This window comes from Topomyia yanbarensis, chromosome 2, assembly GCF_030247195.1.
Source record: "Topomyia yanbarensis strain Yona2022 chromosome 2, ASM3024719v1, whole genome shotgun sequence".
Classification (NCBI taxonomy): domain Eukaryota; kingdom Metazoa; phylum Arthropoda; class Insecta; order Diptera; family Culicidae; genus Topomyia; species Topomyia yanbarensis.
Genome location: NC_080671.1, coordinates 308,732,618 through 308,750,027, shown reverse-complemented (window position 1 = coordinate 308,750,027; position 17,410 = coordinate 308,732,618). Strand labels below are relative to the sequence as shown.

At 38.0% G+C, this 17,410-nt stretch overlaps 1 protein-coding gene across 3 annotated transcripts in view; it reads left to right on the top strand.

Annotated features, from left to right (window-relative positions):
* LOC131683518 (uncharacterized) overlaps positions 1–17,410 on the top strand; it is a 484,216-nt gene that overhangs the window by 125,921 nt on the left and 340,885 nt on the right. The gene's annotated exons all lie outside the window — the stretch shown is intronic.

Sequence of the window (17,410 nt, the reverse complement as noted above, 5' to 3'; positions counted from 1 at the left end):
TGAGACTAAGTTTGTCAAAATCGGTTCAGCCATCTCTGAGAAAAATGAGTGACATTTTTGGTCACATACACACACATACACACACACATACATACATACACACATACATACACACACAGACATTTGCCGAACTCGACGAACTGAATCGAATGGTATATGTCACTCGGCCCTCCGGGCCTCCGTTAAAAAGTCGGTTTTCAGAGCAATTGCAATACCTTTCTATTGAGAAAGGCAAAAAGGTGCAAAATCGGCAAAGTCCCAAAATCTTATAAAGTCCCAAAAAGTCGATTTTTATAAAAAAAAAATTTTTCGAGATAACATAAAATCTCGACGTTTCATGCATTTTAAAGATGTTTGGCATCAAAAATACGAATTCGATTTCTGAAATTTCATGAGGTCCCCCCTTTGAAAAAAAAAATTTGAGTTCCGGCTTATATGGGAATTTCATATGTGACCGGACGGTTTAGTCTATATTTCCGGAACCATATAAGCGATCCGTACGAAATTTTATAGACATCTATGGGGATATTATAGCTATCATTTGGGACTAAGTTTGTGAAAATCGGCCCAACCATTTCCGGGAAACTGATGTGAGTTCGTAAATTTTGAAAGATGGCCGCTTTTCCCGGGCACTTCCGGAACCGTTTATGGTGGTCAATGTAGTCAACGAAAGTTTGGTTGGCCGTCGGTGACCTAGAACAGCAAATTTAAGTTGTTTGAGAGACATTTTAGCGAAATTTTTACCTTTTTTGCTTTCATCGGAGTATCGGTTTGAATCACAATTTGCTATGTGATCGCACGCCACAACCTGTAACTCCGGAACCGGAAGTCGTATCGGGATGAAATTAAATAGCCATTTACGGGGACGCAATACCTTTCATTTGAGGCCAAGTTTAGTCGAATCGGTCTAGCCATCTCCGAGAAACCGATGTGACTGTTATTCTGAATTTAGATACTTCCGCCGGGGCTTCCGGAACCGAGGATGGTGGCCAATGTGGCCAAATAGACTTTGAATGGATGTTAGTGACCTAATACTACAAATCGAAGCAGTTGTGGTCGTATTTTGGAAAAATTTTCACCTTTATACATTCATTGCAGAATTTATTAAAATCGACATTTTCTGCGTGTTCGTACTTATCACCCTGTAAATCCGGAACTGGAAGTCGGATCCATTAGAAATTCAATAGCAGCCTATGGGAACGTTGCACCTTTCATTTGAGACTAAGTTTGTCAAAATCGGTTCAGCCATCTCTGAGAAAAATGAGTGACATTTTTGGTCACATACACACACACATACACACACACATACATACATACACACATACATACACACACACAGACATTTGCCGAACTCGACGAACTGAATCGAATGGTATATGTCACTCGGCCCTCCGGGCCTCCGTTAAAAAGTCGGTTTTCAGAGCAATTGCAATACCTTTCTATTGAGAAAGGCAAAAAGGTGCAAAATCGGCAAAGTCCCAAAAAGACGATTTTATAAAAAAAATTTTTTTTCGAGATAACATAAAATCTCGACGTTTCATGCATTTTAAAGATGTTTGGCATCAAAAATACGAATTCGATTTCTGAAATTTCATGAGGTCCCCCCTTTGAAAAAAAAAATTTGAGTTCCGGCTTATATGGGAATTTCATATGTGACCGGACGGTTTAGTCTATATTTCCGGAACCATATAAGCGATCCGTACGAAATTTTATAGACATCTATAGGGATATTATAGCTATCATTTGGGACTAAGTTTGTGAAAATCGGCCCAACCATTTCCGGGAAACTGATGTGAGTTCGTAAATTTTGAAAGATGGCCGCTTTTCCCGGGCACTTCCGGAACCGTTTATGGTGGTCAATGTAGTCAACGAAAGTTTGGTTGGCCGTCGGTGACCTAGAACAGCAAATTTAAGTTGTTTGAGAGACATTTTAGCGAAATTTTTACCTTTTTTGCTTTCATCGGAGTATCGGTTTGAATCACAATTTGCTATGTGATCGCACGCCACAACCTGCAACTCCGGAACCGGAAGTCGGATCGGGATGAAATTAAATAGCCATTTACGGGGACGCAATACCTTTCATTTGAGGCCAAGTTTAGTCGAATCGGTCTAGCCATCTCCGAGAAACCGATGTGACTGTTATTCTGAATTTAGATACTTCCGCCGGGGCTTCCGGAACCGAGGATGGTGGCCAATGTGGCCAAATAGACTTTGAATGGATGTTAGTGACCTAATACTACAAATCGAAGCAGTTGTGGTCGTATTTTGGAAAAATTTTCACCTTTATACATTCATTGCAGAATTTATTAAAATCGACATTTTCTGCGTGTTCGTACTTATCACCCTGTAAATCCGGAACTGGAAGTCGGATCCATTAGAAATTCAATAGCAGCCTATGGGAACGTTGCACCTTTCATTTGAGACTAAGTTTGTCAAAATCGGTTCAGCCATCTCTTAGAAAAATGAGTGACATTTTTGGTCACATACACACACACATACACACACACATACATACATACACACATACACACACACACACAGACATTTGCCGAACTCGACGAACTGAATCGAATGGTATATGTCACTCGGCCCTCCGGGCCTCCGTTAAAAAGTCGGTTTTCAGAGCAATTGCAATACCTTTCTATTGAGAAAGGCAAAAAGGTGCAAAATCGGCAAAGTCCCAAAAAGTCGATTTTTATAAAAAAAAAATTTTCGAGATAACATAAAATCTCGACGTTTCATGCATTTTAAAGATGTTTGGCATCAAAAATACGAATTCGATTTCTGAAATTTCATGAGGTCCCCCCTTTGAAAAAAAAAATTTGAGTTCCGGCTTATATGGGAATTTCATATGTGACCGGACGGTTTAGTCTATATTTCCGGAACCATATAAGCGATCCGTACGAAATTTTATAGACATCTATGGGGATATGATAGCTATCATTTGGGACTAAGTTTGTGAAAATCGGCCCAACCATTTCCGGGAAACTGATGTGAGTTCGTAAATTTTGAAAGATGGCCGCTTTTCCCGGGCACTTCCGGAACCGTTTATGGTGGTCAATGTAGTCAACGAAAGTTTGGTTGGCCGTCGGTGACCTAGAACAGCAAATTTAAGTTGTTTGAGAGACATTTTAGCGAAATTTTTACCTTTTTTGCTTTCATCGGAGTATCGGTTTGAATCACAATTTGCTATGTGATCGCACGCCACAACCTGCAACTCCGGAACCGGAAGTCGGATCGGGATGAAATTAAATAGCCATTTACGGGGACGCAATACCTTTCATTTGAGGCCAAGTTTAGTCGAATCGGTCTAGCCATCTCCGAGAAACCGATGTGACTGTTATTCTGAATTTAGATACTTCCGCCGGGGCTTCCGGAACCGAGGATGGTGGCCAATGTGGCCAAATAGACTTTGAATGGATGTTAGTGACCTAATACTACAAATCGAAGCAGTTGTGGTCATATTTTGGAAAATTTTTCACCTTTATACATTCATTGCAGAATTTATTAAAATCGACATTTTCTGCGTGTTCGTACTTATCACCCTGTAATTCCGGAACCGGAAGTCGGATCCATTAGAAATTCAATAGCAGCCTATGGGAACGTTGCACCTTTCATTTGCGACTAAGTTTGTAAAAATCGGTTCATCCATCTCTGAGAAAAGTGAGTGAGATTGTGTTCGCGTACACACACACAGACGCACATACACACACACATACATACACACACACATACATACACACACACAGACATTTGCCGAACTCGACGAACTGAATCGAATGGTATATGTCACTCGGCCCTCCGGGCCTCCGTTAAAAAGTCGGTTTTCAGAGCAATTGCAATACCTTTCTATTGAGAAAGGCAAAAAGATTTTAAATATGCGCATTTTTCCTGTATGAATAAACTCACATAAAACATCCAAATATAAAATATTTTAAAATTGATTGCGAACGCAACGGTGATCAATATGTTTGTTTTGATTGTTGGCATATGCTTCAATAGTTCTGAACCGCCGGTACATATAACTACTCTACTTTTCCAAATCGTATCTTTCCAAAATATACCTTGAGTAGCGAATCAGAAAATAATACGCCAGAAATTTGGAATACTATTCCATCATATTAATATATTAACTAACTCTAGAAATAATTAAACAGATATATGATTCTGTCAGTTGTTGTAATGATTAATTGAATATATGTTTGTTTAAAGGGCAATTACCTGTTTTAATGTACTTATTATTTTATTAATTAAATCGTAGAAATTTTGTTAGCAAATAAAATCGTTCCAATCTGCATTTATGCATTACATTCTGTCTGCCACAGTGTAAACAAAAATATGAAATAAAACTTTTGTGAATTTAAAATGATCATTCTGTCAAAGTTTAATTTTTTGTTTGATCTTTGTTTACTTTATTTATAATTGATATTTATTCCAAACTTGTGAAAATTCGCTTAAAACTAATATAAATATTCTCCTCCACGTCGACAGGTATCGTGTTCAATTAGAATGACATTCACAGTTCATTTTGAATTCAAATTGAAATATTTCAATCAATTTTTTAATCAAAGTTTAAAATAACTATCATGGCACCAGTTACAAACGACGGTACAACCACCCCAAACTCAACGAGCACGTATTCAAACTGAATGTAAACATGCATATGTATACCAATTTTTTCTCTTTTGTACATTGAATATTATGTCACTAGAAAATGCTGTACATCATTGACCAAGTATCAACTATCCAACACGTTAAAGGTCTAAGTTCAGAAACATATCGGCTACAAGTTGACAAAATTGTTCTCACACGCTATGGAACGAGACATTTGACGAAGAAAAGCTATTTTACAGTAAGAAAATATCGGAATGAACAATAACTCACATTGTTGTCTAATTTACTCATTTTCTTTCACGGTGTATTTATTAGAACAACTTTATGCAAAAAAAAATCAGCATCTCTGAAACTTCGGAATATGAAAGAATGGACTTTCCCCTTTCATTTGAAACTAAGATCAAAATGATCCGTCAGGGGGTCCAGAGCAACTTTTTTTTGAAGTTTTTTCGTAACAATATTGATTTTACTACTCGAGCCAGTTCATATTTCTGTCCCTTGATGGTGCTTTAGATATTCGAAAAACACTAAATGTGAGAATTTGATAGAAAATTTAATTGTCTACAAGTTTGTTGACAACTAAAAATTGATCTGAAATCACCCGGAAAAGTTGTTTAAGATTTTAACGAAGTTATATCTAAGATAGTTTCACACGAGGCCTAGTGGTTTGGAAATGTATTTTCTCGCACTTATTTCACTACCAAAAAAATAATTGAATTTAGTGACATGAAAATATTTGACGGGATTCATTAGCACTTGTTCGTTGACAGTTCCTATTAACCTTCTGAAAATTGGGATGAGACAGAAAACTATTTGTGCTTTTGGTTCAAGTTTGTAATCTTTCCCGATAGGTTCGAAGGAACTACCATTCATCGGAAGGTATTTTTTGGTTACAAGGGTTTGCTTACATTTATGTTTTGGAAAGGACAATACGTCGCATAATTTAGATTATGATCGTTTAAGTCAGTTATTATAATTCTGTTCAAGACGAAATGTTGGGACACACAGTTTATAATTGAACGCAAACCACAGAAGTAACTGTCCAAATTAGAGGTTAGCGTGAAACGATTTATTGAAATTTTTTCCGCAAAGTATATTGTGGCTATTGGATTCAATTATGCGAGAAATCGTTAATAAATTGATCCTAGATTATGTGAAAACAAAATATGATTTGAGTACAAGAAAAACCTTATATACATACAAATCCACGAATACATCCCAAAAAAAAATCTTGATCCAAAAACTCAATGTTTTTTGTTCACTGTTTGTCACATTGAGTTAATTTTGAAAAAGATAATCAGCGTTTTTAACCAAGCATTGCAATGAAATTCGCAAAATATTGCAATGGTGTTAACAGTTTCATTGAGTTTGTTCAAATACAAAGGTGGACAAGTGAATTTTATACGAAGATGCTAACAAAGTAGGAGGTTCATGCAAGAGTAGTTATCAGTCATCCCCGAGAACAATCGAAAAAATAAAAAAGAAGGCATACATCAAACTGTTTCTGCGGGAGGAATCACTCACCATCTTGGAAAAGAATATTAATATCATACTAGTTTGGTCAACACTTACCTAAGACTTTTCATCCCAAAAATATTAATGGTGTCTTATATCAGGTGGAATCTGTAATTATAATTTTCAGCTAAAAGATGAGACTTTCCAAGCTCTCAAATTTCGCTGAATGCACTGTTCAATTAAACACAGGTATTTGGCAGATGAACAAAGTGCGTGTGAATTGACTTACAAACCACTAGGGTTTCTGTGAAACTAACTTAGACTTAGACTTCGTTAAAATATTAAACAACTTTTCCGGATAATTTCAAATCGGTGTAGACAATTAAAAGATCTATCAGATTCTCACTTTTAGTGTTATCCGCATGTCTAAAGCACCATCTGGGGACAGAAATATGAACTAGTTCTATTGTAAAATCTATGTTTTCACGAAAAAAAACTTAAAAAAAAGTTGCTCTAGACCCCCCGACGGATTATTTTGATGTTAGTTTCAAATGAAAGGGGAGAGCCCATTCTTTCATATCCTGAAGTTTCAGAGATGCTGAATTTTTTTGCATAAAGTTGTTAAAAAAGACACCGTGCTTTCACTTGAATTTGTAGTTTTTTAGCATTGTCGTGCAACGCAAATCAGAACGCAGCCATAAAAAAGCCAGTATCGTTTGGTTAAAGCTTACCAACTATTTTGGGCCGGTTTAAAAGTTAGTCCGGTTTAAAAACTGTTGGTACGCTTTTGTGCTTATGGCTATGAGAGTGTCTCAGCGACCGAAAGTGTGCTTCAAGTGTCAAGAGTTCGGCCACCTGATTGGAAGTTGCAGTGACCCGGATAGGAGTAAATTATGCAGAAGTTGCGGTGAAGAAGATCACAAAGCAAAAGACTGCCGGCAGGCACCGAGCTCTCTAATCTGTGCAAACGAAGAAGGTAACAACCACGTTACAGGAGTCCCACGATCTCCGGCCCTCAAACGGGCAACGAAGTCACAGTGGAGGTAACGTAAATCAACCTCAACCATCGCGACCCAGCGCAACACTTACTGCGGTAATCTGTAACGGAGTCTAAGTGCGATGTTTCTATGATTTCGAAGCCATACCGTATCTCGGTTAGCGTTGGAAACTGAATATCAGATAACGCAAAATCAGCGGTGATATGGACGACGCAAGATGTTCATTTGAGGAAGTGGTTTTTCGCGCAGATGAGGGTTTTCTAATCGCCAAAATCAATGGAGTTTTCTTCTGCAGCTGCTACGCACCTCCGCGGTGGGCGATCGATCGATCCACAAAAATGCTCGATAAGCTGACAGAACAATTTATCGGTTGGAGACCAGTCATCATAGCCGGCGATTTCAACGCTTGGGCAGTACAATGGGGCAGCCGCTTTATCAACTCGAGGCATTTGCAAAGCTGAACGAGGGTGTTGCCAACGATGGTACAATTAGTACCTATCGTCGGGAAGGTCGAGCATCAGTGATTGACGTTACCTTCTATAGCCCTGGGCTGGTTGGAAGGTTTAATTGGAGAGTGTGCGATCAGGTATACTATCGAAAGCAATAGACAGTCGGAAACGAGTGTGACTCAATCAACCTGGCCAACCACGCCGTGCGGGGTACGTCATTAAAGATACAAGTTATCTTGTGCGAACACGGAATACCAACAACAGCTCGGAAGCGAATGTGGAGTAGAGGTTTGATGTACGAAAGACATTGATATCAAGAACTTATATGGGTGAACATACAGGCGATCAAAGTCACCTCGGAATACGAAAATTGACTTCAAATTGAAAACTTTTTTTTAAAAATAGTAGCAAGTGGACAAATTCTTGTTATTGTTCTTCATCCATCAGTGATCAAAGTCATCCTGGTTTACGGTTATTGGTCATGAATCTTTTCTTTCGTGTCTGATTTCCATCTTCATAATTCTGATAGAGAAAAAACACAATTTTTCCATAGTACAAGCGAATACAATTAGACATTATCGACTTTGAGGAATTTTTATTATTATTAGGACTCGTTATTTTTATTTTTGGTGATTTTTAGCACTTTTTTTTATAAAACGGCTAATATGAATAGAGGAACAGTACCTTACTCTGTGTTGTATTCTTTATTCTGTTCTACAGACTAACCGACGAGGTAATCAAAACCTACGACCGAGTATTTTATTGTTATGTAGTGTTGCCCAAATCTGTGTTGCAAAAATTGTAGAACTAACAATAATTCCAACCATAAACAGACATAAACATTTGATTGTACTCATAAAACTTGCTGCTGTATTACAGTCACCTGCAATATATGTGAATAATAACACAGTTATAAACCTGCAACACCAGCGGTTGAATTTATGAAAACTTTCTTCAAACATTGCACGTACACATGATGATGCTGAATTCATCCGACTGAATCCAGCATGCCATTGAAGACGTTAGCACAGATAACCCCATTACGTTGATTGTACCAGACATCCCAGAAATTAAATTCCATCTTATGCGGGAAAGGATTTCTGATGTTTGTTTTTATTTCAAAGCTTGTTTTACATTCTACACAAGAACCTCTCTCAGCAAATAGTTATGCCGAATGATGTTGTTCTGTCGAAAAAGGGATCCAGCCGATCCGAACATCATGCGTACTTATACGTATTTGAACAGGACGAACAGATCTTCTTATCGTCAATCCTTCTCGACGATTTGTGGTTTGAGAGCATTGGACACCATTACGGGCCATATCGTTCGCCTTGATAGCCTTCACTATCTAGTAAATCCGTATCTAGGTGCTGCTGGATAGGGCATCTGACACACACACAAAGCAGTTTCAGTCGTGAAAAAACAAACAAACCCTGATCTGATTGATATGGCGACAGAAGATTGTATGGATGGATGATTTTTGTTTCTGATTCAGCACACAAAGTTTTGCAGCCTTTGAAACAATCCCCTTGTTTATGGTGAACCAGCTATTCCCACTTGTTAGGCACGTTTTCGATTAGCTTATGGCAGCGTGAAACTTAATTTATTTTTTAATCCACTTTATCCCGGCAGCATTGATACGTCTCAATTTTAAATAATTCAATAGAGCCCGTACGGGGGCTGATGCTGATGGTCTAGAAGCCCCTTGCCAGGAGCAATCAGTTAGCTATCTACCAGAGAAACACCCACATATTTATCGATTTCATGGTGAGTCGACTAACTAACGTTTCGGGTTGCCAGCTTTTTGACTGTGGTCAACTATTGAAATTTTGAAAGTTTAAATGTGGTGAAAGCTCAGAACAAATCTACAGAATTCTCTGCTCACACAAATTTTCTTTGACGGCGCCGGTGGTTGAGTGGTAAGCATAGCCGCTGTTCACCGCAATCGGTCTGGGCTCAATCCCAGCCGAGGTCCAATTGCAGATGTGGCCCTATTCGATGTTATTTCAGAAAATAATTTTTTTTTATCATTTTACGTACGAAAAAAAGGAAGTTGGATTGCATATCTTTCAATTCGGCTGTCTGATTGTGTATATATGTGTAGGCGCCTGGGAGGGGACATGCCAATAGTTGTTTTCTTTTTCTTTTTTGCCTTTCTCATATAGAAAGGTTATGCAATCACTCTGAAAAACGTCAACCTAATCCCGGCCCGGAGGGCCGAGTGTCATATCCCATTTGACTCAGTTCGTCGAGATCGGAAAAAGTCTGTATGTGTGTGTATGTATGTATGTGTGTGTGTATGTGTGTGTATGTGTGTGTATATGTGTGTGTATGTATGTGCGTATGTGTCAAATAATGTCACTCATTTTTCTCAGAGATGGCTGAACCGATTTGCCCAAACTTAGCCTCAAATGAAAGGTGCAACCTTCCCATCGGCTGCTGTTGAATTTTGGATCGATCGGAATTCTGGTTCCGGAATTACGGATTTCAGAGTGCGGCCACACAGAAATTTCTCATATAAACTATAGGAAAAATTAAAAATAGAATTTTTATTTTTGATGCTAAATGTGTTCAAGGTGCATGAAACGTCGAGATTTGATGCAAACTCGAAAAAAAAAATTTGACTACGATTCACTTTTTTGGATTTTGGCACATTTTTGCCTTTCTCATATAGAAAGGTTATGCAATCACTCTGAAAAACGTCAACCTAATCCCGGCCAAATTTTTTTTTTCGACTCGTTTAGGGTTTCTGGATTTTAACAGGGGCGTAGTTGATGGTTTACGGAGAGGGGTTACACCCCCCCCCCTCTACTGTTCGCGCCCCTCCTTTAAAAATCTCCCTAAATCACCCCTCAGACCACCACCCCATCCAGCCGTCATACCCCTCCCTTTCAACCCCATCATCTTTAAACCACCACTATATCACAAAGCATACCAATTTAAGCTGGGGAGTCGTTCGTTCATGGGACTTTTGCCCTCTTCACATACCCACCCCCGCATGACAAAATGAGTTAGCAAGCAGATAACATTGATCTAATGCTGATTAGGCTAATGGAGTGTGATATTTTTTTGTTTCAAGTGTTTCACCGTCGACACGTAGCTCATCAAGTTCGTGGCTGGCATGCCATTGTGTATAAGTGCAAAGTGTACTAAGAATGTAATGGACATTTCCACGATTATGTTGAACATAAAAAGCCTCCGTGCCATAGTTTAGAGAAATGAGAAAGGCACAATTGCACCGCTAGGTGGATTAAAACAGGTTTTCTGTTCATTCTATCGTTCGTCTCAAATAGCCTCTCTTTTTGCCTCACATAATTCAAATGAACTGGCTGCATTTGACAGCGCCCCCTGGCTGCATTTGACGTTCGATTTTTTACTATTTTCATGTCTCATTCTCAAATAGAAGGTAAAGGGTGTACGGAATCAAATTACATCACATGAAAAGTTTCGTCAAATATCACCGATTCAACCGCACATTTTCAAATGAATAAAACATATTATACAATTTTTTCAATGCTTGTTCAATTTCACAGCTATATCCAAATGTATGTGTGTTCCTCTTAACACTACTCATGAGGACTTGTACAACGTTTGAGCCAGGTTATTTTTGTGTGGAAATCCCTTTTTCCTCTTTCCTGCATCCGATGGCATCCTTAGTATGCTTTCGGAGTTCCTGATTTATGATGGTCTAATATTTCTCGGTTGGCTGCAATATCAGTGCGTTCAGGGAATTAATATCCTTTGGCACCTGGAACTCCTTAGCCTTGTACCACTCCAGAACATCTTTCGAGTTATGAAACGAGACTAAATCCAGCCGGAAAAGCGTTGCGATGATGATTTTGGCAAGTTGCACGCTGAGTGCATTTTGTTTTACTGCTGATGATCTTATAAGAGTTGCTTAGGAAATGGTAAGTAGGAATTCATACCAGCCGGACCCATTTTAAACACCATGATAGCCATCATTGCCGGCCGTCCCCATGTCCATCGTTCACGAGAAAGGATAAAAAAAGGTAGACGGGAAGTGTTGATGCTCCATCTACTTAAGAAGAACGACGATTCATCAGACTCTTCCTTAGGTGTCGCGGAGTTGGAGGTTTAGAAGGGTTTAGGATTCACTCCAACAAAGCGGTGCGACCTATAAAGCATAGTTTATTAGGTAATTGTTTAGTTAGTTTTCGAGTACACAATCACTCGAAAATGATAAGAAAAGATCTTGTTTAGTTTTTGGTTTTTATTTAAGCTCTAGGTAGCCGGCTACCGAGAGTATCCTATATTTTATAAACAGTATTAGCTAGTATTAGCTAGAAAGGCTAATCTTATATGCGTAATGTGCCGGATCACTATTTATTCCAACAGTATTTGGACAGAATGCGCTATTTCTTCTCTACGATATATTTATTTGGCATGAAAACTGCCATGTATAACACGTTAAACAGACAAAGAGTTATGATAGTATTTCCTATTTAACATATCGGATTGTTTGTTAAATACATGTATACGAGCGGTAATAACGACCATTGAAATAAAATACAAAGGATTGTTAATCTGATACACGCGATTGTTAGCAATAACGGAACTTGAAATTAGATTCATAAAAACAGCCGCGACGAATTTTCAGTACGTATTGATCCGTGATCATCGATACTAATCGGATTGAAGACTTATTGGAGCTGATTTCCGATCAAGTATTGATTTTTAGAATACATTACGTATTTTCGCGCCTTGATCCGTTCGCATCCTCTAGTTCTGCTACTATCGGCAGAAAGCTGATAGCACCCAGTCGTCGACAGCCTATGGACCAAATGTCAACAGTAGACTTAGACTCGCGTGGAGGCATGATATAGGAAACTATGTTATCTCACCGTTTGACGACCTCAATTTGGCCAGAAAAGCGTATGGGCCAAAAGTGACATTAGACGCTTTTGAAGGCATTCTCTCAATAACACCTGCTCACTGGCCGTTCTGGTTATCAGAAAAGGTGTGCTCCAATTTCCACACGAGCAAATTGTTTGTCAAATCATGTATTTTTTAACATTAAACATTTTGCTGCTTTTTAATTTCCTTAGGAACGTCGAACTTATGACGAACAGTGAAGAGAAGGAACCCTGGAAGCTGCCAGAAATCTGCTTTACCGCAAGCCTCGTTATCCACGATGAGACAATGCGGTTTCGTCAACAGCTGAGTATGGCTGCGGTGTACATGAATTCACTGCGGTATTCTGATGTTCATTGCGATTCGGCGCCTCGTAGAGTTTGTACTTCTTTGCATCTTGCATAAAGGTGTTACTTTAATAGTTTTTCCGCACCGTCCCGAACAGAACTATCGGGATTCCTCTTGAAAGTCGGTTGTGATCCTTCACACTACACGGAGATACATTTGAATGTGATGAAATTTGATATTGTACATCCTTTACAATTTATATTCACCTGTTTTTGTGTAATGCCACTAAAAATACTGTTGTAAAACCGATGCTAAAAGAATAATAGCATATTTACCGTACGACATTGAATTGTTTTCAGTTCAGTATTTTTGGTTCTCAATTTTTGGCAACCATGACAACCACGATGGCAAGAAAGTTTGTCTTCTCCGCTATCTAAAAGTACCGATTGTATTATCTAATATCGAAACATTAGTGAAACCGGTATCGTTTGTTCCGATGGAGTATGCTCTATTCAACACAATCAGTATTCAATGTACGTACTTCGGCCATAGAGATAATGGGGAAGCCGTCTCTCGAAAATATATCAGCCTTTTTCTCAACCATACGTCCCTAGACAGGGATGTGCTGTCTCTTGTTGTCACGTGTGTTTCGATTCTCGATTAAGAAAACACAATAAGAAAATTTATTAAAATTAAATTTCGCAATCCGATTTTGCTAAGAAAAACAGTGAAGAAGCCTCGTCAAGTAGCTCTCACTGAGTAGATACGTTTATTGGGAAACCTGATCCGAAACATATGTCTTTTCTTTGTAGCCTCTGGCTTTCATTCCGATATCGGCCAATATTATCTGCAGAAACGTGCGGTTACTGCCTGCGGTAGAACATCGTGAAGTATACTAAAGCTAATTGAAACAACATCAAATATCCGTAACTGAGATGAGATGGGATGTATTGTGTATATTTGCTGTCATTTCGTGAATCCAGAATTTTTTTTTTTGATAAATTAGGTAGGTCATTATCGTGAGCGGTTGTTGACTAGAGGACATCTGGGATGTTTCCCATTATTACCGCAGGTTATGTAATGGAATATGGTAACATCATGTCTTATAGTCTTGCCCTATATGTCTCAAATATCGAAATCAAAACTATGCGCTTTGAAACGGTTGGTTGGATACTTTATAAGAATCCTTGAAGAGTTTGGCTCATTTTCCGAAAACGACACAAAGTTTGAATACAATGTATGGAGAAGGGCATTAGATTTATCAAGGCAGTATAAATACACAAACAGCACGAGTTGATGAAGTGAAAAAATCGCGGCCTGTTTCCGGGTTTCGAACCTAGGAATCATATTGACTACGGTGATCATACTGGTTGTGGCTCTATAGGTGTAATTTCAGAAGTGTTACGGAAACCTATCCGATAACAAGTTCTATAAATTTGAATCAGTTTTTTTGCTCAAAAAAAATTATTAAGAAAGTCACTTGTTATGACAGGAAGTCAAATCGTTAAGAAAATGCTCAGTTATAAGCACTCAGAAAGAGCAAAGTGTTTCGTCATTGCGTTGGATTCAAAGATATTGGCTGAATCACTAAAATTTGTTAATTTCTTTGTATTTCTATATTTTTTGAAAATTTTCAACAAATTAAAAAAAATCCATAAATTTTAGTCTAGCGTTAATCGCAATCGATTGATGTTATGAAAGTTATAGGCTGAATAAATGTTTACCACGCTTACTTGCTGCGTTTTCATTCATTATTGTTAATTCGACAAACGTTGCAACAGACATATTCATCCATTCGGGATGGCGGGTAATCTATTTACGTCTTCAATCCGTTGTTCAAAATCTGTGCGCGACGACGTTCGGCGGAGAAAAACTGATTTACAAATGGCTGGCTGTCTTTTTTTTTTGGCTGCATATTGATAGGTACTAAAAGTAGGGGACGGTGCACCGCGGTGGGGAGTTGAGAATATAGTTTTGTTTTCGGGTCATAACTACCATAAATATTAATCGATTTTCAATGCTAGTGCTGGTATTTGTTAACAGTTATGTGTCCAACAAAAAAAAACACCTTTAACAGGCCAACGAGGGTACCCGGGTACCCACAAATTGAAATGCTCATAACTATGGCTTCCTTTAACCAATTTGGAAACTTTTAGATGTTTTGGATTCAGGAACTCGTCTACTTTTTGATTCTGTACAATAGAACCGGAATAATGGATCTGGTTTTTGGTAATCCGAATTTTCCGGAGTAATGTTCCAGTACTAGGATATGATTTGTAAATTTTAATAATGTCCTAGCAATATGAGTATTAAAACTCTTCAAATTATCTCGGAAGTCTGTTTTTTATTGTTACGGGACCCTATGGCAATTTGAAAAATGGAATTGGAATGGAATGGCCACTCACGGCCCCACGGGAACCTGCTCCGGAATGTCCGTTCCGGGGTCAATTCACCAAATGGTTCCAAAACCACGAGATACAGCCTACTGATGCAATTCCAAGAATTTTGATACCCATATTGCTAGTATTCCATTGAAGTTCGCAAATAGTACCCCAGCACTGGAACCTGCTTCCAGAAACCCGGATTCCCGGGAACCGAATGAAGTAACCCGATTCATTTTTACCAAGTCCAAAAGTGGATGAGTTCCTGAATCCAAAACGGCCAAAATTATCGAAATCGGTTGGATATTACCTTAGTTATGGGCATTTTAGTTTTGTGGGTACCCGGGTACCCACGTCGGCCTGTTACGTAGTAAAAAAAATCAGGAGCCCCTCCTCACTCCCACCCTTGGTATATCAACAATATTATTAACCCAAAAACTTGACTTAGTGAAGTTCTAAGATGTCACAAAATTTCAATTTCCAGCTATGGATAAAACATAGGAAATTAATTAATTGAAACTTAAAAAGGTACCCGGGTACCGCGTCGGACACACAACGGTTAAGGACACCTTAATACATACACAGGCTGAAGCAATTCAAAATAATCATTGTCTTGTTTAAGATATGACAGAATGCGTGAAATGCGTGGAATCGGCATTTTTTAGTTTGGTGGAGAGTTGTGAATCATCGCAAAAACTAGAAGAGATGGAATATTTTTGTGATTTATTTTTATTAAGGCTATAGAAGATAAATTTTAAGACATTTCAAAACTAAAGATGAGATGGAAAAGTGATCTGATTCGCAATGAGTCAGTGACAACATGATTCGCGCCAAGCCACCTGAATTCGCGATTGCGGCACGGGAAAATTAACATTGTGGCAAAATCCTGTTCTTCGCATTAAATTGAACATTTTATATCATAATATGTATGATTCATCCCTGATTTTCGAATTATGATGCTGCTCTTTAAAAAAAAATCTATAAGTGAAATGGATGCTTCACAACTCCCCACTAATGGTGGTTCACATTTCCCCACTTTACATATCTTCGAAAAATACGTATCTCCATCGACACACTAAAGGTTCAACCAATTTTTTGTCGATGAAAGCCAATTGCCCAAGGAATGTTTAACACTAATTAACTGGAAATCAGCTACATAAAGAGACTTCACACGCCACAAATACAATTGAGTAAAACAACTTTTTGTTGGGTATATTTAGTAGCTAGTTACCTGAACATGAAGACCATGAGTTAATGCAACATTTGGTAATGAGAAAGTGACGTCATGACAGTAGAAACATTTAATAGTAGTTACCACATGTTTATCATCTATAGCTTAGTGGGAATTGACGGTGTTCACAACTCCCCATGGTTTACAACTCCCCGCCGTCCACTAATATATAAGGATTTTTCAACCAAAAATGAGGAGAACACCTTTTTATTAATTCTGTTGTAAACAATCGTTCAAAAAATATACAAAATAATAACTTTTAGGATTGGTAAAACTCACAAATAATTTTACGACAATTTTTTTTATTTTCTTAGTTTGTTAAAATTAGTCAGTTAGTTCTTTCGTACTGTTTTTGTTAAAATAATCGGTGTAAAATCTTTAAATGTCAATATTACTGTCAATTTTTTTTTCGATGTTCCCATCTGGATTAGATTTTGCAATGCCATTGCACATTAAACATGGTTTAAACCACTCTAATTCAGCCAAACTTGTCAGCAAGAAAAAGTGCACAATTTTTTCTCATTCACAATATATTTTCGAATTGGAAATTCTCCAAATCTACTGGTTGGGTAGAAATCGTTTTACAACAACTGTTAATTATCGTTCATAACTTAAGATATTAGACAAATGAAGCTATACGTCCGATTCACAAACACAATAGCGTACTTAAATTATTTGATTATTATCACTAATCAAAATTTAGCTATCTATAAATCAAATACTACGACAAAGTGCTATTGATGTGTTATTGTAAGAAAACGTATTTCCCTGATATACAGAACTACAAACAAACAATCAATTTGAGTAGTTCGTTCCTCTGTAACGCTGATTGAATAAACATAGCTGGGATGCACTAACAATTCGATGTCGGGAACGGTTTTAGAAAAAAAACTTATTGACTTCAGGAGCAGAAGAAATGTTCCCGCGCACTCGACGAAAGAAACCCGACAACCATACTTGGTAACATAAACCGCTACGCTTCCATTCGTTGAACTTCAGGTCCAATCACGTGGTCTTACTTAAATCATCAAGTGTAACTTGATGTGAGCTGAAAGTTAAAAAAATAATAACAAGTCACGTCTTGCTGCTGGAAAATAAGGTGCAGTAGAAGATATGATGATC